Genomic DNA, 24,633 nt, shown 5'->3' on the forward strand with positions numbered 1-24,633 from the left:
CTGCCACCAATACATCATGAACTTGCAGCGATGAGAGTTTTCATTGCGTACTTGAGAATAAAAACGAGCACATCAGAGACGTCCGAGGGACATTTCTAGGGTACAAGAGCATAACGCCCCCCCCCCCCCCCCAAAAAAAAAAAAATCACGAATATAAGCTTACGAATATGGCCGTCGTAAGATCGAGCACTACGGCGCTTGTTGATCTTGTTTAGGATCACGTCAGCATTTCATTCAGCGTTTATTTCTGAGAAAAAGAGTTGAAGGCGCCCGTTTATTTGCATCACAATGGCAGGCGTAATCAGGCAAACATTGACAGCATTTCATTAGAGAGTGCCTGTCTACTCTGTGGAGATTACGCATGACAATGACAACAAACGCAGAAAGCTTTGCTTACATCGATTCGCACATACATAGGATTCGCATAATTTTTTCACTCATTGAATACAGTGCATTCTACGGTGTCATTCTTCGACAGATGGTACCGATTTTCGCGCAATGAGGATTGGAACAAATTGTCTCACCTTCCGGCTGTCACCTTCCTCCTACTGCCAACATTCCTTCCCCTCCATAGTTGCTTAGCTTTTATTGGGTTCGGCTGCTAATCACGAGGTCTCGAGTGGAATCCCAACCATGGCAGCGGTATTTAAATGGGTGTGAAATGCGAAAACCCGCGTACTTAGGGTTAGGCACACGTTAAAAAATCCCAAGTGGTCTAAATTATTCTCGAATCCTCCACTACGGCGTGCCTCATAATGAAATCGTGGTTTTGGCAAGTAAAACCTCATAATGTGTTATGTAACATTCGTTAAGGATATCCTGGGCAGTCGCACAACTCTTGAATACAATTAAGCGACAGGAGTTGTGCGCGAGGTCTTTGAGCATGTGGATAGCCTTTATGGCGTTCGATAGCTGCTAGTCTACATTGCGGCTATATAATAAAGGCGGAACGGCAACATGGTAGAGAATGTGGAGAACACACAAATCCCGCATATATTACTGCACAATAATTTTAAATATCGTTCTTGCTTCACGCACGTGGACAACCGCCATAGGAGACTACTTTGGAAACTAACTGCAAGTACTGTATGTGTCGTACCAATGGTGTACCTGGCCTGGTGGCCAGTAAATGGAGACGTAATATTGCGAACAGCTTCGGCTATAGCATGCTAACGGACGACGACACAAACTGAAGTGACTAGTGCAAGAGTGGACAGGGAACACTAAAGACGCTACAAGGACAAGCGCCCAGTTGGATGTTTGCGCTTATCCTTGTCGCCTCTAGTGTCCCGTGTCCACTCTTGCGCTAGTCACTTTAGCATGGAATACCAACTAGCCCGGTCTCACACCCTGCGACGACACAGGAACAGTTTGCTCAACTCTTGTATCGTGACTTTTGTGTTAAGGTGAAAAACCAACTTATCCATGTATATGTCTTAATGCTTAAGCACATCTAGATTTGCAGCTGCGGCGGTAGCCCATGAGTGCGCATTGCAATGTCGCTAGTGAAATAATTGTGTGCACCTTAACGAATTCGATAGTGGAAAATCAAAATGCGTCCACGACGGCGTCTCTAGTAGACGCTGTGCGATGTTCGGACGTTAACAATGTGTGCCGACTGAAGAAAGGCTGCCCCGAAGTACTTCTGACGATTAGGCTAGCTTCTTTAGTCCGTAGAATGAAAAAAAAAAGAAAAAGAAAAGGAAAAGAAAATAAGAAAAAAAAAAAGAACCGCATCAAAAGCCCAGAATCAACCATTGCTCGTCGCGACTAAACGCTCTTAGGATGACGAGTAATTTCTAGGCGACGAGCGAATACGCTTGATCAAGACCACTGATAACACCGGCGGGACAAGCATTGTGGCGAAGTTCAATGCGCAGGAATAGCTTTTATTTTTTTTTTTATTTTTGTTTGGTTGACGTCATCACGCGTCACCGCGGGAAGTTTGAAAAGTTTAAGGTTAGTACGCCACGTGGTGGCACTGACGCGAACTAAACCCTCATGTCCAGAAAAGCTGGATACGGGTATATCTGCCGACCAGGCACGCGGCGTACTGGAGCAGGAGGGAGCTGCTTCGCACAAACCCAGCATCTCGCACAGCATGTACAAGCCGACGATCAGGAAGCGAACGCCCATGATCTCCAGTATATCGAGCGTGGTCGCCGCGGATCGGAACGCGTCGACGAGGTCTCTGGGCTGATAGTCGTCCGAGCGGTAGCTGCAGAGTTTCACGTTTACCAGGTTGCAGCTCAGCAAGAAGCCGTCCAGGAAAAGGAAGTGATTGTGGGAGATGTGCCACTGGCACAGCTCCACGAACGTGATGCAGCAGTGCTCCATGAGCAACCAGGGCTCTAGCCAGATCGAGTACTTGCGTTGCATGTTGGATGCGACGGAAACCAGGCGACCGCACAGGCCCGCCAGGGCCAGCTCTCCTGGGCTGACTTCGCGTAGCTCGAAGTTGATTACCGACAGAAACTCGTTCCATACAGGGAGCTCTGCGTTGAGGATGTAGCCGTTGGCCGTGCTGGTCATGCGCCACATGTCGTCGTTCACCCGGAGATGGCTCAGAATGCTCCAATAGTAGCGCAGCTTCGAAAAGAGTTGGTTGACCGACAGGCACTGGCCGGTGCAGTTGCCGACGAAGTACGCGGTGTGCTTGCGTTTGCGGCTGCTCCGTAGTCCCACATCGCAGACGCTTTCTTTGGAACGTCGCTGTCGCCTCATGTCCATCAGGATCATCGCCCCCGGAGGACGACTGCTTCCAGGTTGGACGCTGTGAAAGATGAAGTCCTTGGAACGGAGTCGGGCCGTACACTGCATCGGGCCCTGCTCGGTGAACGTGAGGGTCCAGGGTTTAGGTACCTACTGGTATCAAGCGAAGTGAGGGCGATCAGACCCGGAACCAGACGTCTGACTGTTGGAAGCAATGGCAGCAACTGAACGTGCAGCGCTCGTGGCCGTTTCCCGTGCATCGAACGCCTTCGTCTTTTTTATTTCCTACAGTCTCTTCGCCGCTTTGGATGATGATGATGATGATAGGGATCTAAAGACGTGAAAGGCCTTTTTTGAGCGCATGTCTTCGCGCCCGTTCCTGGTTTGAGCGTCGGCGTCCCCCGGCGTAACCGCGAGAACGCACTCGTGCCACTGCTCACGTGTTCGCCGTCGACTTCATCCACGGTTAGCTTTGTTGTCGTTTATCATGCCAGCGTTCCTATACAGCTCCGCCTTCTGAGAAGGCACTGACGGCAGTTGGCCACTGCCAGTAGGTGCGGTGATTTCGGTGTGAAATTTTTTTCCCACAATATAGCGCGAAATTAAAATACATATCGAGCTCCGTTCAAATTTCGCATTAGGGAGTATCGTAATCGTCGGACTTATATTTTTTTGCTACATGAAAACACCACAAACGTGAGGAACGAAAAACAGACACACTTGACGAAGGACACCACAAAAGCGCTGATAGCACATGTAACGAGTGCTATGTATGACGTTTGTCCTATATCGAAAAAACCTACTACCTGAGCGAAAAAGGTGTGCCCCATAGAATTCAATGTATGTCATGCTCACATTAAATGCATAATCAATAAGCTAGGCGTTGGGAAAATTGGGCTATCTTAAAAAAATCTTACGAGATGAAAAGTGGGAATGTAAATTAAAGGCATACAGATCAATAATAAGGCCTGCACTTTAGTACGCGTCGGTTGTGTAGTCATCCCATCATTCCAAACACTATTGAGAAAAAGGCAATTATATTTATATATAATTGTTACGACCGCCATTTGGTACCGGCATCCCATTCTATTACGCTGGTACTAAAACCTCTGTCCCATAGTCGTATTTGGGACCGTGTTGTTCTGGTACATAAAATTGGTCATGGCAAAACCTACATAAAATCCCCTATTGATTTCACTAACCCTTCTTCTCGACCCACAAAAGAAGTCATCGTCTTAGCATTGTTCCTTTGAGTTCATCAATTGATTGTTTTACGCTTTCCTTTTTTCCGCTTGCAATTGCGATTTGGAATCGCCTTGAGGCGTCCTCCCGGGAGTAATCGAACGATGAATTAGCCGACGGATAGGCTAATTATGTTCATTAATCCACTATTTCTTCGTGATGTTGTGTTTTCCATGTTGTTTCTTTTTGTTTCTTTTGTTGCTTCTAAAATGTTTACTTCAATATCTCAAACATATGTACGTAAACACTTCTCCAATATCTTTCTTTCTATTCATGACAACACTATATGTAAATAATAATAATACATAAGAATACTAAAATTAAAGTACATGGAGGTCTGGGGCTAGTTTCTACAGCAACTGCAAGGAGGCTGGTTCAGCCAGAATTGGTAGGCATACGGATGAACGCTGTCGTATGGATTTGCCTAAACTTCGTCCTTCTGACTTTATAACCCCCTGCTTGGTGATTTTGCAAGGTCATCATTGTCAACAAATAACCACCTTATATATAAATAAATAAATATTAATAAAATTGTCCGACAGCAGGATTCGAATGCAGGATAGCATAGAAGCTAGACATCGAGTACATTACGCCACGGAAGCGTGCGTCGACAAAGGGGCATGAACCCCCTGAATTATTTCTATCGGATATGCTAGCGCGATGAAACGCTTTGCGCGCTTCGATCTGGCCACCTCGACAGGCGAAGTCGCTGCATTTAGTAGCGATTGTGCGTGTTGGCGCAGTCTTATCGCCTTCTGCATTTAGATCAGTACACGTAGATTGCTTTGAAATTTAGGACAATGAAGGTAGATCAAGCTTATCGACGGCGCCACAAGAACGTCGGAAGCCACCAACATAAAGATTAGACGAGACCATGTACTAGCCATCATTACAACGGTATCTGAACGATTGCAGCGCCAGTTTCCTTTAGTAATTATTGTAGGAAACTCTACGGTGTAGCCCAGTGCAGCCACAACCACTGTAGCCCAGTGTAGCTTGGGCGCTATAGCTGGTGGTACGTACATTTTATTAACACTCGGGATATTGGTCAGTTCTGAACGTTGCTGTAACATTCCGGAGGCTATAAATAGCAGTTCTTTTGTATCGAAACAAAAAGCACTGTTCTAGAGCAGCGGCCGCGGCAGCTTCTTAACAGCAGAGTTGAAGCAGGTGCTTATCCCGATTTCTTATGTGAAAAAAAGGCGCTCCATCTGGAGTCCGACGACAGCTGATTTCTTTATTCTCTGCTCATGTAAATGCTAGGTTTAGTGAAAAATAAAAGCTTGTTGTTTACAGCTAAAATATTACCTTTGGCTGACTACTGATATCACGATTTACCATATCAGGAGTGGACAGATAAGTGGACCTTCTTCAGACAGTGTAATATTTAAGTATGCAATGTTTGTGTAGTCCTAATCCACGTACGAGAATAAATGTGAACAAGTGGGTCTTCGTTAGCATCAGCGACCTAACAAAACGCACGGGACAGTATATTCGTCATACCACGCCTCGTTTCTGAAGGCGGTTAGTCACGGGTGACATGGTATCACGTGCTGCATAACAAGACATTTTAAGCAAAAATGTAAATGTGATTACTTTCTGGAAGGCGCCAGGCTGGAGGTACGCGAATCGGACAATCCCCACGATCATGGTGATCTTGGGGATTGTCAGATGGACATCGTGGTGTCCTACAAGGATTATAAGTCATGGTAATATTGTGTTGTCGCACTTTTTAGCCTTTGCAGATAAAGGGAGTACTTGGAAATACATGCCTGCCAATGTTGTTTTTTCCCACAGAATGCTGGGTAGACATCTGCGATGCAGATGAGACGTTACGAATATTACATCGAACTACAAGTCGCTCAGCTTCATTGGCGTTTCTTGAAGAAATTTCTGGTGGTCTCGCAACCAAGCCTCTCTTGCCTATGCACACTGCGTCACTTGCACTGTGAAATTCATTCGCTTGAAGCTCCGCGGCTGAGCTATCCCTATCTTTGTCAGCTTCGGTGGTTTTATTTCATTATTTTTTCTCTTGTTGATCATGTCAATAGTTGAGCCTTGTGGATTCATGCTGTATTCTGAAGTGTTTGCGCTATACAGCGTTTCTCTGCATGTACGTCGTTTTACCCAAACAAGTACTCCTTACCATAGGCACCTATTATGGGGAGGGCGGGGGGTTAATCGGGGGCCCTTTCCCCCTGCCCCTTCCCCTCCGGTTCCCAGCGATGCCAAAGTCCCCCTCCCCCACATGCTCCAATTTTTCATTGCCAGGCTTCTGTCGCCTACACCTGAGGAGTTTGTTTTAAGTTGCCGCCAATGTTTCACTCGTTAAATATTCGAATAGACTAAGAGCTTTTTACAGTATTGTTGGTGAGTGCGTGCTCCGCTTCTTGTTAATTCAGATCTTCGCTGAATTTCTGCGAATGCTGATAGCGGAAGGAAAAGCTCGCTAAATAGAAATTTCGGAAATTAAGCTTCATATGCGCTGTTGGCATGTACTGTTGACTGGATCGCGCAGATCTGTGGGTATTTAAATAGATGGTTCTTCGAAAATAAAACCAGTTGTTAAAAAGCGCTCGTCCTTGTGTTGCCATTTTTCTTAGTCCCTGTTTGTGTTGCGCACAAAAAGTATTTCTAAAAATGAATCTGTTCCAACTAGGCCGACTCGTAGTTATGCTTCGTTTCTAATGAAACGGACAGCTTCTGCCTATAGAGAATAAATATGCTTATAAATTTTCACATCGCTTCTACATTTGCTATACAAGCTAATACAGCGAAGCTGTTAGTGTGACCAGAAGTGCTCGAAAACGTTAAATGAAAGTATTAGCGGCGTACGGGGAGGAATGACTAATTCACGGAATTTATATTGACAGCAGAAAGGAGCGCTAAAGAGAATATCTATTCGAGTTGCTTTAGTAAAGTGCCCTTCTAAGACACTAAAACGGTTACTCTTACTGCGAGACGACGCTTGTCAAGCCTGAAAAGACGCGAAAACGAAACACAGGTAACGACGATGCCTTGAAGTTCCCGCACCAATCGACCCGCGACATCATTGATTTTCACAGCGTCCGTTCGGGCCTAGTTCAGTTTTTATTGGTGAAGATGGGCTACACTCCAGCCCAATTAAGCCAAAAAACAGAACTTAGCAAGTTTCGAGAATTTTCACGTCACCAAAACGGCTCAAATGAGTGGATACACGTTGAAATCAGTGCCGTTACTAAGATGTATCGAGCTCACGGAATTACGGCGCGCGAATCTTCGCGCTTTAATTTTTCTTGTAATAATCAACCTATAGATGTATTATCGCCTAAGGAATGATACTAGATGTACTTAAGGATACCTCAACACTCTAAACGAATTAAATAGTTCTCTTAGCGTTTCTCTTTAGTGGAATGAATAGCGGTGCGTAAGATATGTTCTATTTAAGTATTCTTCCCTTCTTACTTACTGCCGCCCGATTGATGGCCGTTCCCCCGTATTTGGTTGAGCCATATCCCTAGGCACCAAACCAAACCAAACCAAACCAAACCAAACCAAACCAAACCAAACCAAACCAAACCAAACCGAGCATGTTGCAGAGTGATTCCGAGCCATCGTGCAGCTTGAACGAAGCTTCCTCCTTTGCGTGGCCACCTGCCGCGGTGGCTGAGGGCCTATACAGCTGTGCTGCTGAGCACAGGGCCCAGTGGTGCGGAATGCAAATAAATAAAAGAACAAAGAGAAAACAAAGAAACCTAAATAAATAAATAAATAAATAAATAAATAAATAAATAAATAAAAAACTTGTTAGTTTGCTGACATATTGACGCGGCTAAAGGAATGCCAGGTGGTCCAAATTAATTCCTAGCCGCGCAACACAGCGTCTATCACAGCCCAAGCTGGCTTTGAACGTAAGTGGCCCCATTCAATCGTCAATCAGCTTTCACGCTATTTCCAATTTATGTGATGTATCTCACTTATGTTGGGAGATACACGTTACAAGGATTACTGCGAGAGTAGAGGTTCTGATTCGAAGTCTTCATTGTGCATTCATTGTTTTCGTCAGAACATGCTTCAGTCGGAACGACCCGGCACAGGCCCGACTACGGCGCTCACCACCCTGATCTAGCCTTAATAATTCTCACTTCTCAACGTTCAGTTTATTCCCTTTAAGCGGAACGTATCCCAAAGACAACACAAAGGAAACGCTTGCATGAGGGATTCACTCAGCAAAATGAGTTTTCCGGACAAACCTACATTGTACGAGCAGATGAGCATCATAACAGATAGCCTTGATATTATGTTCAAGCTTGAGCCTGCATGCACTAACCTTTACCAGACTTCAAAGGTAGACATGCCCCTTCTCGAGCGGGTAGTCTAATTGACAACCCCCTACCCCACCTTCCTTTCTTTTTTCGCAATAGTAAATAAAACTCAATAAAAAAATAACGAGCACGAAAATCAAGACATGGAAAGCTAGCGCAGATTACACGGTGACAAAGACAACTACGTCGGTGAAAATTATATGAGGAGCAGAGCCCAAATATAGCACCTTATTTTCGAGTGTCGGGTAACCGAAATCTGAGAAACAGCAGGACCGATAGGATACACACTTTGTAAAGACATTAACCGTTAGACAGTCAAACGCCATTGCAGGTGTTGGTGCCTCCAAAATCCTTCGTTATATAGGTCACTTCGATGTAAAGATCGCCCACCGTACTGCTCACAGTAGAGCAATCTAAGTACATTGAGCAAGGGGAAATCTTTACTTAAGCTGCATTAGACAGACTAGTGAAATAATTCGCAAATTTCTTCTTGCGCACACTCCTTCTGGCAGAATGTGCGACTGCAGCTGACCTTAACGTGCGGAGGCTCAGGGCGTGCTTCGCGCAGAAAGGCGGGAGCGACGCAAGGTAAATCTCCGCATCGCCAAATGATGCTGTCGCCTCCCTTGCCGTCAAAATGATTGATTCGTTTACAGGCTCTTAGTCACTGTTGCTTCCGTTGACACTCGCGTCCTTTCTGCCCTAGATGGCTTTCAAGATGTCGTCGGTCTCCAGTTACGATTGCATCATCATGACATCATCAAGTGTAGCGTATTTGTGAGCCGTTGCACGTGCTGCTGTGTCACAAGCCACATACGAATTGAAAGATTCGTAGAATATTGCAGCAGCACTGTGAAATACGCTGACGTTGTCACACTCGTCAAGTGAATCGCTGCCGTTTCCGTTAGCGCTAGCGCAGCTCAGTGGCAGTCTGCTAAAGGCAGACTGCAGTGTCGTCATCACTGCGCGGCTTTCGTTGTAAAGCAACAAAAGTCACAGTGTCCTCGTTGTACAGCAAAATTCGTTGTAGTCGTCTTCGTTGTATAGGTGTTCACAATCCACGTGAAAGTGATAAATTGGGCCGCGACATAATCAATCCTTCGTTATACAGATGAGTTCGTTGTAGCGGCGTTCGCTGTAGCGGTGTCCGACTTGTATAAATAGACATATTGGATACATACATCTCAAAAGCCTTAACCATTCGGTGTAGAACACTTTCATTTATTTAGTTATGTATGTATGTATGTATGTATGTATGTATGTATGTATGTATGTATGTATGTATGTATGTATGTATGTATGTATGTATGTATGTATGTATGTATGTATGTATGTATGTATTTCCATATTAATCATTACAAGAATTCACAACAACCATTCTTTACCGAACTAAGCATTAGGTAGGTATGAACTGAAGTTGGATTCAGCGTGACATCTTTATTCTAGCTGCCATTGCAAGCATTCACGACGCCATCGAAAACAGCGGATGTCAAAATGTTTTAGAAAAAGTATTGGCGGGAATACTCACGTTCTATTTTGTGTTCTTTGTAATTTATTTTGTGCTTGCTTTTAGCTCCTGCAAGCTCAGGGCGTGCTCAATGAAAATACATGAATAGCTACAATTATATCTTGTACAAATATTGATTGAAATATATTTTGCTGACTGTCTTATGAATAGAGACTAGAAAAGGCTGCTATAGAGCCTGTCATAGGCCTTAGAGTTGTTACTTAAGGCGTATATAGGTGCCAAATAATGCCTTTTATGCATCTTTAGGTTGAATTAGTAAGAGCTTCCGCTGTGCATCCGAACACAAATTATGGCTTTCAAAGGAAAACTGCTCACTAAACGCCTGTTTTATAACATTAACTTTATTTTTTTCTATAAAACGTAATGAGGGAAGTTGCCTAGGTTAGAAGATATATCTGCAATTTAGTGTGATTTGACTCCACAAGTTGAGAAACAGGGACAAACGATTGCCATCTCAATATTTTCGGTTATCGTATTGCCTTTAATTTCATTGAGTATAGTTTTGTATGCAGAAAATGTAGGCTCAACAACCACCGAAGTTAGGGGCACATATCTGCGCTTCGGAACGTTCGATGATTCAGTGCCATCTAGAATTCTGCAATGTTCGCCTGTCTGGAATTTTGACAATTCTTTCGGTAGCCATGACCAGGGATGTTTGGCCGAGACAGCTTGAAGTTTCGAACTCTATCAGCAACTGGTCCATTGGGGATGGTAGCGAAGATTTCCTGAAAGTCCAAATGGACTTCACATTCCATGTCGGAGTTGCGCCCAGGCATTCAAGTTTCTCAATGACGTTGACGTATTCAAAGTCATCTTCAAGTGTATTGTCGCTTAGAACAGTTTGAACCCTCTTCACAGCGATCCTCTCGTTTGACGTAAAGCTGTTAATAAAATCATCTACACCAGCAAAGTGTTTCGGGTAATAATCGAATGGCTTCAGCCAAGTTTCCCAGCGGGTGATAATATTATAAAAAGACAATTCTACGATAAAGCCCGAAAAATAGTTATTTTTAGGGTCTTCGGACCTATTATAGGCACTGTCACTGCTTGTCACCCGTTCGCCGTCGGCGCGAAGTCGCCGACCGGGTATACAAGCCGGTGGTTGTTCTGTACTCAAGCGAACAAAGCGAAGGAGTCAGACTCGGGAGAAAGAGAGAAAAAAATATTTCTAGACTGACAACGACACAGAAATTAAACGAAACCCAAAAACCGAAGAACACTAACACACATGCACTTAATCTAGATCAATAATGAAGACAAAAGAAATACAACGAACAGTAACAGTAAATATGAAAATTACCACAGAACAAAACACAATTAACCGTGGTCAACTAAAGAGACTTCAGAAGAAAACAAATGATGGCATACGCATGGCCGGGCAGCAGCAAATCCATAAAGCGTGGAGTTTTCCCGAAGAACGCTGGCAAGCCGATCTCGTTGCGGTGGATGAATTGCTGGGCTATGTTTCCCGGGAGTCTAGGTCTGACGTCTTCCCTCGAGCAGGTTAAGCTAACTTGAGGGGAACTACCGTGATCTTCGTTGCAGACGTTAGTTTGTCGTCTCTCACGTCAACTAGTAACTCGCAGTTGAGACGCGGCTAGGCGGCCCAGGCGATACTGGATGGTAGTAGCTTCTTGACGCTTCTCAGCAGATTGTAGGCTCAGCTTCTAGACAGCTTCACTCGGTCTAAACCCTGCGTTTAAATACCTTCACTTTTTCCTAGTTCCCTGTGTTGGGGAGAGGCAGATATTGGTGACGATCCAATCAAGTTCACGCAAGTGTATCCCTGCTCCTCCCAATTGTATCCTTGCCCCTAATTAAAAGGGGCACGACCATACTGGAGTAGAACTGGTCATACTGGTGTAGAACCGTGGCAGTGTGGCCGCTTCAATTGTGTTCTGAGCGCCGATGACAAAACTAGTGCGCGTACTTTAAGGGATAAAAGTACTGCCGTTATTATTCGATTAATTGATGAATTTGCTTTAGATGACGTGGGATAATGCCTGGTGAGCAGGTGTCCAGTTGTGTGCACCCATGTCCAAGGTACCAGCCACGCCCGACTCGACAGGATTTACGTGTCTGGATGTTTGCTCCCAAAGTGTCATGGCTATGACGTAGTGCCCGCGCCTTTCTCGGATCACTGCATGGTTCAATGTTTCATTGGTGCAAAAAAGCGAAGCAGCTGTTTTCAGTGGGATCTTTGGAAGTTAAACAACAAACTGCTCAATGATCAAGAATTCGCTAAGGGAGCGGAGGAAGAAATTAGTAAAGTCACTGGAGGGGGAATACATAAATTGGGCAAAGAATGGGAACTGTGCAAGCAGCAGATCAAAATAAAAGGAATTGAAAGGGCGAGCTGCATACGGTACCAAGAAAAACTAAATGAAACGCAGTTAAAGTCTATGCTAGAAAAATTATTAGCTCTGGAGTGCAAGGCGCCGGGATTATACATGGACGACGTTAGGAAAATAAAACAAAAACTAGAAATTAATGAAGAACGCTATCGTGGAGCGCTTGTGCGAGCGAGAGCTGAACATTTAGCCGTGGCGGAGACGCCCACAAAACGGGCGCTAGGGATGGAAAAAGCGCACGCAAGAAGTAACAATGTCACTGAGGTACAATGGGCGGGTCTCACCGCAACAGATAATAGAGAAATCGGGCAAGCTTTCTTTGAGTATTACCAGGCATTGTTTTATTTGCGGTATGTCGACCTGGACCGGTTTAAAGAATCGTTTCTGCCGGCGATGCCACGCCTAGACGAGGAACGAAAAGCAAGACTGGAAACGGCAATTAGCGAGCAAGAAGTAGAGCGTGCTATAGATAATTTAAACCCTGGGAAATCGCCTGGGCCTGATGGCTTGAGTGAAGCGTTCTATAAAGCTTTCAAGCAAACACTAGCTCCATTGCTTACTGCGGTATTCAATGAGGCATATGAAATAAATGCTTTATCTGTGTCGTTTGGAACGTCACATACAGTACTTATTCCGACAACCGACAAAGCAGATAAACTTAAGCAGGTATCGTCGGACAGACCTATCGCTCTGACAAACGTAAACTACAAAATCTACATGAAGGTTCTTGCCGGCAGATTACAGAGTGCTATAGGCGAAATGGCAGGCCATCACCAAGCGTGTGGGATCAAAGGCCGTTCCATCGTTTACAACATTCACAAGGCGAGGTGTGTTCTCGAATGCTGTGACGCCACATATGCACGTGTCGCACTACTACAGTTAGATTTGGAAAAGACCTTTGATTGTGTGCCACATTGTATTTTGTTTTGCATCCTGGACTTCATCAACATAGGCTCGGTCATCCGGGAGGGAACGAGCTTGGCGTACCGCAAGTGCACTACGAGGCTACTTGTTAATAAGTTGCTGGGGGCCCCCATAAACGTACGACGTTCGGTGCCCCAAGGTTGCCCCCCTCAGCCCTCTGTTGTTTGATATCTATATTGAAGCACTGTGTCTGAACATAATACAAAGCGATGAAATTCATTGATTTAGACTACAAGCAACCGAAGTTAAATTGCTTGCCTATGCAGACGATGTTGCAGTACTTTGCAGGGACAAGGAAAGTGTTGGTAAAACAGTTGAAATAGTGCAGTGCTTCAGTGAGGTAACCGGAAGTCGGGTGAATTGAGATAAGTGCCTTGGATTTTGGCACGGAGAATGGCCTTCAACGACAGACGCATTTCGTCAACGTGGCTTTGGTTACAACGCCTCCGAAGTACTTGGGGGTGCCGCTGCAATTTTATAGAGACACTGATCCGTACTGGTGAGCACAGCTGCAAGAGACGCGAGAAAAAGCGGACAGTTGGACAAGCGCTCGTCTATCTCTCTTTGCAAGAGCTACGGTGTGCAATATTTTTTTTATTAGTAAGTTGTGGTATGCAATGCAAGTGCTACATTGTTCCCGAGTAAAGGTGCAGAAGCTGCACCGTGTATTTGCTGTCTTTGTTTGGGCGTCCACATGGGAGAGGTGCAGCCGCACGAACTTGTTTCGGCAGGTGAAGGCCGGTGGTTTAGGACTGGGACATTTGTTTGTGCGACAGATAGTAAACAGGTTTTTATGTTTTAAAAAGAGTTAACAAAATGCAGGTGTCACCCGGAGCCAAGTCTTTCTTTTTCAAGTTACACACTGGAACCTTAACTGTTAAGTCCTTTCTAGAAGAAAGGGGTTTATTTCTACCGTGAGGTTCCCACTGCCTTATATGAGAGCAGCTTGAGACAATAGACCACGTTTTTCTTCATTGCTGGCAGGGGGTATTTTTCTGGGACGTGCTCTAAAGAACCATTAGAAAAGAATTACCGCTACACTCTCACGGGATCGGGCACCTGCCAACCGATAATGAGGACGGCGTCCCTTTTGACCAGATTATGCTGATGGGCCTCCACAGTATGTGGCGCACCCGAGTGGCTGTCTATTCTTGTGATCGGGACGCGCGACCAACACACATGTATTTTCGCGAAGGCGTACACAGATTCCTGGAGACTTTGAAAGCGCAAACAGATGTTCCTGAGTGGCTGTCAAGGCTGGAGCCTTTGGTAGAGCTCCGGGAATTTTGAAGATGACAACGCCAGGCCTCAGTGGCAGTTAGGCCACTTGTGCCTTCTGGCGCACTATATATTTTGTGATTTTTTGTCGTATACTGTGTCGAAGACCGGCAATAAAAAAAATAAAAAAAAATTAAGAAATTGAAAATGAAGGTAGCGTGGCCGAGCGGTCTAAGGCGCTAGTTTAAGGCACCAGTCTCTTCGGAGGCGTGGGTTCGAATCCCACCACTGCCAGATCGTTTTGCTTTTTTACGTACGCGCGTCGGCGAAAGGCGCACGCAATCGTCATAGTGCAGCACAACCGTGGTAGCGTGGCCGAGCGGTCTAAGGGGATTCTACTTCCGGCCGTGATAGCAAACGGACGCGTGTGGAATGTGCTCCGCCGGAGCGGTATCAGCGGCCCAGTCGGGCCGCGGAAACAGGTTTTTTGCTGATGAAGCCCTGGACTATCAAGTTATTATATTCTGCCGTCGCTGCCAACAGGTGCGTCTGTAGCGAATACTGTTTTTCTTCACGGGGATTTAAAAGCCAGGCCTTACCGTGTAGAAGACTTTCGGGACACGTTGGTTCATCTCGGAGTGCTTCCTGAAGTGATAGCTTTGGGGGCGTTCCAGATGAACCATGTTTGGGCCGTCACTTTTAAAAGTGCAGAAGCTACAAAGAAGATGGTAGAAATTGGGGAAGTTCTGGTCAAGGAGAAACGGTGCCTTGTGGTTGACCCCGAAAATCAAGAAGTGCGCATCAAGCTTTACTGGGTGCTACATAATGTTCCGGACGAAGAAGTGCGCTCTGCTCTAGCACCGTACGGGAAAGCAAGCGATATCTACAAGGAGCGCTGGCGAGTGCACGGAATAGCTGACAAAGGCTCGTCTACGCGCACGGTTGGTCTGAAGCTCAAGCCTGGTGTAACTCTAGAAGATTTACCCCATCAGTTGCGCGTTGCAGGAATCATGGCTCTACTCGTGGCGCCGGGACGCCCACCGCTATGTTTGAGGTGCCATGCCACAGGCCATATCAGGCGCGACTGCCGGATACCGCGTTGTGCCAAATGTCGGCGATATGGCCACGATGAAAGCGTCTGCGTGCGAACCTACGCAAACGTGGCCGGAGTCAAAGCAAGTGATGAACTGTCGACAGAACATCTAATGGACGAGGCAGACGCGGCCGAAACTACCCCCGAGGCAGACAGCTCGCGAACTATTGGTGCAGCAAACGTGTCACATGTGAAGCAAAAGGCTGCAGTCATTATTGCGGAAGACGCAGCCATCGCTTCAACAGAGGCTGTGAGGACACAGGCGATGGGCGCTCCAACGAGCCAACACATTGCACCTGGCGCGAGTGTCGAGCAAAGCCCTGAGACTACAGACGTCATTATGGCAAGTACCAGCAGCCCTGCACCAAAACGACTCCATGAGGACGGCAAAGAAGGGCACAAGACCGACCAGAATGCAACGGATGAGCCGCCTGTGAAAACGACACCCCATCGAAGGACTACATTTAAACCCGCACCGAAAATACCGCTCGAGCCACGGCCCGAGCGGAAACCGCCGGCCCCGCCGGTGACGTGACAAGGTGTCGAGCCTTCTTTTTTTCCAACCGGACACTATCAGCGGAAGGGACTGGAAAGACAGTGCGTTGACGTCGTCACGGCGAAGTCTAAATTCTAATCAAAATGGCTGGAACGACTGGGATTTTCTATAAAAAATGTGAGTGTTTTGCCGTCTTGTGATAAGCAAGGGATACTATGCGGTTTGTGTTTATAAAAAAAAAAATGGCTGTTACTCTCCAAACGCCTCTTTATGTAGGCACTCTTAACGTGCGGGGCCTGTCGACACGGAGAAAACAATACCAGCTGAGTCGACTTTTTATGGAAAATGAATTGGACGTAATTGCCATACAGGAAACGAAGATCGAAAGTCGGGAAGGAACAAACCGCATGGTTGAACCTTTTAGGGCGTACTACAATGTATGCGTTGCGCATGCAATAGGTACAGCCGGTGGTTGTGCGCTGTTCTTGAAGCACTCCACAGGTATATCTGTTGATAGTGTGTACGCGTGTGACACTGGACGACTTATTGTATGTGACATAACGTTGCAAGCCCAGAAGTTCCGAATAGTTTGTTTACATGCCACAAATGCACCAAGTGAGCGCAGATTGTTTTTTGAAAGTGTTGAACATTATCTGAATTGTGACAGGGCAATTATAATGATGGGGGACTTTAATTGCGTATCCAGAGTAGAAGACAGGACAAGAGATGCACCGATACGAGATGCGAGTGTGTCGGTACTAAATGCGCTGACTGAAGGTCACCTGTTAGAAGATGTAGGGTGCTTCCTGTCAAATGGCACATTGCCTCGGTTTACCCACTACCAGGGGGACAGCCACGCTAGATTAGATCGTATTTATGTTTGGCAGATTTGGCACACGTCTGCAATAAGTATGACATTAAAAACGTTTTCTTTAGCGACCATAGTTTGGTTGTGTGCGCTCTAGGTCCGAGGAAACCGGCGAAATTTAACTGGCAGCTGTGGAAATGCAATGTTAAACTCCTCAATGATGAGGTATATATGAAGGAAACAAAAGAAAAAATCGGAGACCTACTGGCAAATGAACCGGAGTGTTATGCGGAGGTGTGGGAACATTTTAAGGAAAACGCAAAAATCTCAGCCATCGAAAGAGCCGGGGCACTGCGGAGGAAGCAAAACAAAGAAGAAACTGAGCTCCAAAGCCAGCTTGATTTTTATTTGAATGCAGAAGCTAGAGCCCCGGGTAACTTTGCCAGAGAAATAAAAGAAATTAAAAGCAAACCAGAAATTATTAATACAGAAAAGTACAGGGGCGCAGTTGTACGAGCGCGTGCGGAAAAAATGTATATGGGTGAAACCCCGACCAAACGCGCTCTATCAGATGAAAAAAGCTATGCGTCGCGCAACGAAATAAAGCGATAATGTACAGAGATGAAGTTGTGCAAGACGAGGAACTGATACGTCGCGCATTTGTTGATTATTATCGGGATTTAGTTGGCCACGAACCACAGATTGTGGAAGGTTTTCAAAGCGATTTCCTGAGACACATGCCAAAACTTGAAGCAGAAGTTAAAACGAATCTCGAAGCACCAATCAGCGTTGCAGAAATTGAGGGGGCAATCGATGAATTGAGTGCAGGGAAATCGCCAGGCCCTGATGGTTTTGGCTCAGAATTCTACAAGGCTTTTAATACTGAGATAGCAGTTGTCCTGCATAACGTAATAAAGGAGGCATACAGAACAAAGAAGTTGCCTCCTTCTTTCAGGCAGGGCCATGTTGTACTTTTTCCGAAACCAGAGGATCCAGCTGCCTTGCTCTCTGTACGAGCGTATCGACCGATAACTCTAACGAACACGGACTACAAGATCTTCGCTAAAGTTTTGGGTAGGAGACTGCAAAGTGTTATAACCAGGCTTGTGGGGCCGCATCAGACTTGCGGCATAAAAGGAAGGTCCATTGTAACAAACATACACGTGGCTAGAACCGTCCTGGAGTGCTGTGATGCGTACTGTGGTAAGGTCGCCATGGTACAACTGGATTTAGAGAAGGCATTCGACAGAGTTGTGCATAAAGTCCTTTTCAACATTCTAGAACAAATCAATGTCGGGAAGGTCCTATCAGAAGGTATAGAAATGTGTTACGCAGACATTTCTAGCAGGATTAAAATTAATAAATCATTAACTGCCAGTTTCCAGATAAAGTCCTCTGTTAGGCAGGGATGCCCTTTGTCTCCTTTACTGTTCGCGCTGTACCTGGAACCTTTCTGTTTGAAAATCATGTCATCGAGTGCAATAAAAGGTTTTAGGTTGAGCACAAGCGAGGTTAAGCTACTTACGTACGCTGACGATATTGCAGTTTTCTGTTCTGACCAAGAAAGTGTCAGGAATGCCATCAGTGTGGCGAAGAGTTTTTGTAAAGCGACAGGAAGCGTTATCAACTGGAGCAAATCTTTGGGCTTTTGGCATGGGGATTGGGACGACACCCCGGACGTCTTTGAAAGCATGCAGTGGACGGTTTCGCCAACGAAATACCTCGGGGTGCCTTTAAATCACTACAAAGACACTAGTGATTATTGGAGAAATGAAGCGGAACAAATAAAAGAAAAATCGACAAAATTTGGAGGGAGAGACTTATCTATATTTGCAAGGTCAACAGTATGTAACCTTTTTCTTGTAGCCAAGATTTGGTACGTTCTGCAAAGTACTGTGTGCGACGAGAGCAAGCATTCAAAGACTCCACAGGGTGCTAGCAGTGTATATATGGGGATCAACTTGGGAACGTACAAGCCGTACAAATTTATTCCGGTCAGTGAAAAGTGGCGGACTGGGCTTGGCGCATTTGTTTCTAAAACAGGTAGTGTCCAGATTTCTCTTTATGTGAGAGCAAAGCAATGCTTTCCTACGTACTGTGTTTCAAATGCGATTGTGTGACGATATGCCAGCGTTTATTGTGTCGTCTGATCGGGTTGATGGGCCGAAAGTACGAGGCTTCCTGCGAGAAGTCGTCTGGTCTTACGAGTTCCTCGCAGCACGGTTCTCATTACAGTATCTAAGCAATGTCACACGAAAGAAACTGTACAAAGATGTTGTTGATGTATGTATGCCAGAACCACTGTATCGCACCATGTTGTCAACAGGAGCAAGGCAAAGACGCACTGAAAAGGGTGAAGCGGATGCCAGTACGGTCCACGGTGAAAACGTTCTTCTTTTACTTGCACACCGGAACTCTGCCCGTTAAACCGTGGTTAGAGCAGAAGGGTATCTTCGTGCCTTGGACGATAAACTGCTTATTGTGCAAGCAACCAGAAACTATCGACCATATTTTTCTTGATTGCGTAGATTCCACCTTCTTATGGGACATACTGCAACGTACTTTAAAAAGAGAGTTACCGATTACCCCATATGGCATCCGCTTCCTCCCAACCGATAATGATGAAGGGGTGCCGTATGACATGTTTATGGCTTTATGTCTTCACAGCATCTGGAAAACAAGAATGGCAGTGTATCATGCAGATATGAACGCCCAGCCAGCCAGAGAGTACTTCAAAGAAAGTATCGCGTTTATTCGTGAGATATATAAAGCACAGATTGATCCACCAGCATGGATGCCTGTATTAGATGCTCTTGTCAACCTGAAGCGGTTTTAAATACCCACGCTTGCCCAAAACGGGCAAGCGTTTTTAATTACTTTATGTAGTGTGAATTTGCGATTGTATCGCTTTGTTTCAATCCTGAGAAAGGTAATAAAAAAAAAGTAGCATGGCCGAGCGGTCTAAGGCGCTGGTGTCGGAGGCGTGGGTTCGAATCCCACCGCTGCCAGATCGTTTTGCTTCTTTACGTACGCGCGTCGGCGTAAGGCGCACGCAATCGTCATACTACAGCACAACCGTGGTAGCGTGGCCGACGCGATTCCACTTCCGGCCACCACAGCGGACGGTCACGGAATGTTGTGCTCCGTAGGGGCGGTTCATGCGGCCCAGCCGGGCCGCGGTATCAGGCTTACGGAAACGTCTTCACAGGATTACCAGCTTGTTTTGCCGCATCTGCCATCAGGTATGACCGTGTGTAATACCGTGTTTTTGCACGGTGATTTGAAGGCCAGGCCCTATCGAGTCGAACATTTTCGCGATGCGCTTGACCGTCATAAGCTGTTGCCGGAGGTGGTGGCCCTCGGGGCCTACCAGATGAACCATGTCTGGGCTATAACATTCAAGGACGAAGTCGGAAAAAAGAAGCTGCTGTCAGCGAAGGCCTTTAGTGTCAAAGAACACCGCTGCGTCGCCATTGACCCTTGCAACCAGGATATTAGAATGAAGCTGTTCTGGCTGCTTCACACGACTCCCGACGAGGACGTCAGAGCAGCCTTGGCGCCGTTCGGAACGGTGACCGAAATTTCCAGGGAGCGGTGGCGAGTACCAGGGTGCGGCGACAAAGGTTCTCACACGCGTCTGGTATCGTTACGGCTGAAGGCTGGTATGACCATGGAAGACATCCCGCATCAGCTACGAGTATCAGAGGACCATGCGCTCGTGATTGTTCCAGGCAGAGCTCCGCTCTGCCTCCGATGCCGCGGCACCGGCCATATACGGCGCGAGTGCCGTGTGCCACGCTGTGGGCTCTGTCGTCGTTTCGGCCACGACGAGACCCAGTGCGTGAAAAGCTACGCTAACGTGACCGGGTCTGGCCGGAGCGACGCGTTAGACGAGCACTTGATGGATCAAGCGGACGCGGAAGAGACTGCTGGAGCGGGCGGAGACCCACGAGGCACGGAAGAGAAGCCAGTGGTCATGGCAAGCGTCAAGTGCCAACCCAGAAAGGGCAGTAGCGAGGCAGTGGCCAAGAATGAAGTGCAAAGTGAACCGTCTGCAGAAAATTCTACGGTGCGTGAAAGTGAGGGGGACGCGGAGGCTGCCGAGGGCGTTCTGCGACAGGGCAACTCTGGCGCTGCCTTCATCGAAGAATCCGGCGAGAAAATGGACCAGGCCAGCGCCGTCTCAAAAAGACCTCGCGAAATACCCGATCAAGATGTCAGGCTTGAGCAAGACGACGGTGACAGCAGCGAAGGGCCACCCACGAAGGCTTCCTCTTTCCGGCGGTCTACACTCAAGCCCAAGCCGAACGTTCCGCTCGAGAGGAGGCCGACGCGAGAACATCCACCTGAGGGGCGCCAGACGCCGACCAATCCGCCAGGTGGTCGGCAGACGCCGACCGTCCCACCAGACGGGTGACAGACGCCGACTGTCCCACCAGATAAGCGGACAACGCCGACAGTTCCCCCGCGGTAGCGGGGTGCTGTTCGGTAGAAGGCTCAGTAAGGACTAGGTGCTGCGGAACCTTTAAGTGAATGATGAGTAGCGCATTTGGTAACGTCATGCCTTCGCCGTATGAGACGGAGCTTATAATGGTGTAGGGTTTTGTTTTTTGTAAGTTTGGCGGTCTTTTGATCTCCGAAATGTATTGTAGTTTGTGCTTGCTCTCCTCTTTCAATGGCAAATAATCATGGAATAGCAATACGTATTGGCACGCTTAACGTACGAGGGCTAACGGCTAGACGGCGACAAGCACAATTAAGTCGCCTGATGCTGGAAAACGACATAGATATTCTTGCTGTTCAAGAAACTAAAATTGAAAGCGAAGAGCAAACGGACAAAATGGTTCAGGTTTTTAAATCCCGTTACAACACTTGTGTTTGTCATGGAGTAGGTAAGGCCGGTGGCTGTCTTTTATTTTTGCGTAATTCAATAGGTATTGTTGCGCAGAGTGTAATGTCGGCCCAAGATGGGCGATTGGTCCTATGTGATTTCTCTTTCAATAATATTGATTGGCGAGTTGTCTGTGTGTACGCTCCAAACAAAATTAGTGATAGAAAATTTTTTTTTAACTTTGTTGAGTCACACCTGACGTGTGAAAGAAATGTTGTTCTTCTTGGTGACTTCAATTGTGTTTGCATGTCCGAAGATAGGGTGCCCAGTAAAATAATACGGGATACAAGTGCGCATCAACTCTGCGCAATCGTGGCAGACTATGATTTAGTAGACGTTGGAAGCATATTAAGCGGTAACAGCGTTGTTTTTACTCATTTCCAAGGGCAGAGTCACGCTCGACTAGATCGTTTGTACGTATCAGCAAACCTTGCGCGAACAGTCAATAGCTACGCAGTAAAGCACGTGAGCTTCAGTGATCACAGCCTAGTAACGTGTACATTGGGCACGAAACATAGAGGGTCTCACTTTAACTGGGAACTGTGGAAAATGAACGAAACGATCTTAAGTGATGAATGGTTTGTCAAAACGGTAAAAGGAAAAATGGACGTAATGCAAATAGATGCTACAACAAATTGGGCTGAGCTGTGGGAGCAGTTTAAAATTGAAGTGAAAATGAGTGCGATCGAGAGGGCTGGTGTGATGCGTCATAAAGCTAAACAAAGAGAGAAAGAACTGCAAAGCATGCTCGATTATTTTCTAAACGCGGAGTGCACAATACAGGGATTGTTTTCGAAACAGATTAGAGAAATTAAACGCGAACTTGAAAGGGTGGACGCTCAAATTTACCAAGGAGCCGCGATAAGAGCACGATCCGAGAGACTGTGGCTGGGAGAGGCGCCAACTAAGCGCGCGCTCAGTGACGAAAAGGGTTACGCATCCAAAAACATAATAAAAGAAATTTGTTTTAACAACACAATGTCAAAAGACCCAGAAGTAATTGAAAAAGCTTTCGTTGAACACTACCGAGCGTTGCTCGGTAGGCAGGTGCCCGTAACAGAAGAGTTTGTGAACACCTTTCTAACACTTCTGCCAAAATTACAAGACGAAATAAAAGAGGGACTCGAGAGACCGATCTCTGCGAAAGAAATTACAGAAGCCATAGAAGACTTGGGTAAAGGAAAGGCGCCTGGACCAGACGGCCTAGGAGCAGCTTTCTATAAAACTTTCAAGGCCGAAATAAGCGAGATACTGCACTGTGTAATATCAGAAGCTCATGAAACTAAGCACTTGCCGCCATCATTTAGAAAAAGTCATGTTGTGCTTATACCGAAAACCACCGATACGGTAAAGCTGAAATCTGTCGCTGGATACAGGCCCATAAGTCTTACGAATTCGGATTATAAAATCTACATGAAGGTGCTCGGAAAAAGGATGCAGTCAGTTATTAAATCCATAGTAGGCCCACACCAAACATGCGGTATTAGGAATAGAACAATATTGTCGAATATTCACATCGCTAGGAGTATATTGGAATGCTGTGATGCGAACCTCGAAGGTGTAGCAATGGTTCAGTTAGACCTAGAAAAAGCTTTTGACAGGGTTGCTCACAGCATACTTTTTGCCCTGCTAAAACATATTAATGTAGGCGAAGTGATTCAGGACGGAGTAGCCATGGCTTATGAGAACTGTTCCGCTCACCTTATAATCAATAAAAGACTCAGCGAAAATATACCAGTATTATCCAGTGTGCGCCAGGGGTGCCCTTTGTCGCCCTTACTTTTTGCGATTTTTCTTGAACCTTTCTGTTTGAAGGTACGAGAAAACGAAAACATTCGCGGCTACCGTCTTTTAACTCAGGAAGTAAAAATACTAGCTTACGCAGATGACATCGCACTTTTTTGCATTGACCAAGAGAGCATTCGGGAGGCAGTCAAGGATGCAAGAAAGTTTTGCAGTCTAACGGGGAGTGCCATAAGCTGGCCAAAAAGCTTAGGCTTCTGGCACGGTGAATGGGACAGCCGGCCTGCAGTGTTAGAAACAGTACCGTTCACAGATACGCCAACCAGTTATCTTGGTGTTCCTTTGGAATACTATCGCGATACCACGACGCAATGGACTGAACAAACTGAGCGGGCTAAAGCACAAACAACGAAGTGGGGAGGCAAGAATCTGTCAATATTCACGAGAGCCACTGTCTGCAATTTATTTCTTGTCGCTAAAGTGTTTTATATGTTGCAAGTTTTATGTATATCCCGAGTGTGTGTACAAAAGTTGCACAGGGTTTTTGCTATGTTCGTGTGGGGATCAGGATGGGAGCGCACGAGTCGTCTGAATCTGTTTCACGCTGTGCAGAAAGGAGGGTTGGGTTTGTCGCATTTATTTTTGAAACAAGTAGTGTCGCGTTTCATGTTCTTGCGCGACGAAAGCGATTGTTTTTTGCGGTGCGTTATCCAGACGCGATTGGGTGACGCACTGCCAGAATATGTTGTGACGTCGTATGGCATACGTCAAGTGGTTGTCCGAGGTTTTTTGTTTGAAGTGATAAGCTCTTTCCGTTTTCTAAAAGTACACTTTTCTTTGGAATACCTGAACACTGTCGCAAGAAAGCGATTATACCGAGATTTATAATATCATGTGTCCAGTACCAATATACCGTGCAGTATATGCACTGGGGCGTGAGCAGAATGTCTTAAAAAGAGTAAAGAAAATGCCTGTAAGAGCAACAACAAAAACTTTTTTTTTCATGCTACACACTGGCACGCTTCCTGTCAAGCCATGGCTGCAGGAGAAGGGGATCTTTGTACCCTGGAGTGTGAATTGCCAGATATGTCAGAAACCGGAGACAATGGAGCATATTTTTCTGGAGTGCAGGGACTCAGTCTTCCTTTGGGACATTCTACAAAGGACACTAAAAAAAGAATTTCCTTTAACACCTTTTGGAATCCGTTTTTTACCGTTTGAAGAGACAGAAGGCGTGCCATGTGATATGGTGATGTTACTCTGCATGCACAGCGTGTGGAAAACACGAATGGCGGTGCGTAATGAGGATGTTGACGCAAAACC

At 46.1% G+C, this 24,633-nt stretch overlaps 1 non-coding gene and 1 pseudogene across 1 annotated transcript; both read left to right on the top strand.

Annotated features, from left to right (window-relative positions):
- The first annotated feature begins 14,491 nt into the window (after nucleotides 1–14,491).
- Nucleotides 14,492–14,573, top strand: TRNAL-AAG (transfer RNA leucine (anticodon AAG)). The gene has a single exon. It is a non-coding gene; the product is annotated as a tRNA-Leu (tRNA).
- A 138-nt stretch (nucleotides 14,574–14,711) lies between these two features.
- LOC126543317 (uncharacterized) lies at nucleotides 14,712–15,907 on the top strand (annotated as a pseudogene).
- Nucleotides 15,908–24,633: the final 8,726 nt, after the last annotated feature.

Source organism: Dermacentor andersoni, chromosome 1 (assembly GCF_023375885.2).
Source record: "Dermacentor andersoni chromosome 1, qqDerAnde1_hic_scaffold, whole genome shotgun sequence".
NCBI lineage: Eukaryota > Metazoa > Arthropoda > Arachnida > Ixodida > Ixodidae > Dermacentor > Dermacentor andersoni.